The 1,042-nt window shown below is 51.8% G+C and overlaps 1 pseudogene; it reads left to right on the top strand.

The window, feature by feature from the left end:
- The first annotated feature begins 235 nt into the window (after positions 1-235).
- LOC123809925 lies at positions 236-747 on the top strand (annotated as a pseudogene).
- Positions 748-1,042: the final 295 nt, after the last annotated feature.

The raw sequence follows: 1,042 nt of genomic DNA, 5'->3' as shown, positions 1-1,042 counted from the left end.
ACAAGAACCAACCAATGAGTGAATAAATAAGTGCAATGACAAATCTGTGTTTCTCTCTCTCTCTTTCCCTCTCTAAAATCAAACACCTGAAGTTTAGCCAATTGTTTAGCATGTCTAGTGCATAAATAAGTGAAACAAGAAACCCATGTGTGTGTCTCTCTCTCGTCTTCTCTCTCTCAAATCAATTTGAACCTCTCCAGCTGCCACCCCAGACGCAGCAGTTGTTGAAACACTGATGCCCAGGAAGAACCAGGTTGCCATTTTGGAACTTCTTTTGAAGGAGGGAGGGACGGTGCCCAAGGAAAATGCGCACATGCCTAGACACCGCGAGCTGGCAGGCAGGAACGTGGCGTAACCTTCCCATCACGAGAGCCACGCCCTCTCTCAAACCAGGAGGCAGGCTCCGTGAAGGAGCAGTTTGCCTGGAGACATTTCCACCGGTGCCTTACCAACGAGGGCACCCGGTATCTCCGCGATGACCTCCACCTGCTGCTGCCATGTTGCACCACGGCCGGCCTGAGACCAGCAGGCCAAGGCCCAAGGGTCTGGAGGGCGAGCGACCTGCAAGACTCACAGGAAGGGAAGCTGACAGACACCCACAGACGGAGCGCTGAGCCCCCTGGTGCCGGCAAGAAAGCTGAGGCTCCCGCTGGGTCAGCAGCTGAATTCCAGTCTGGAGGCGGATCTGGTTGTGGGCGTGGTCAACCACCTCAGCAAATTGGGAGGAATTTGTTTTGTGTTGAATAAACTTGTGGTCAGAAAAAATAAATAAATAAAGTGAAATAAAATAAAAAAATTAACAACAACAACAAAAATAACACCTGAAGTTCAGCCAGTGGTTTAGCATGTCTAGTGCTGTGGGCCTCAGCAACTCATGGCTGTGGCATCCCTGGGATTCGGCGATGTCATGGAAGCGAGCTGTTTCATGAGCGAACTTAGGTTTAACAGCCCGCGGGTCTGACCCTGAAGCTGGCTACGGTGTCAGGAAGCAGGCTTGGGGCCCGGCCAGAGGCACATTTCCCTATCGCCACAACACTTGCTG

Source organism: Phyllostomus hastatus, unplaced genomic scaffold, assembly GCF_019186645.2.
Source record: "Phyllostomus hastatus isolate PE091 unplaced genomic scaffold, TTU_PhHast_1.1 phas_scaffold_585, whole genome shotgun sequence".
Classification (NCBI taxonomy): Eukaryota; Metazoa; Chordata; class Mammalia; order Chiroptera; family Phyllostomidae; genus Phyllostomus; species Phyllostomus hastatus.
This window is presented reverse-complemented; position numbering and strand designations above follow the sequence as displayed.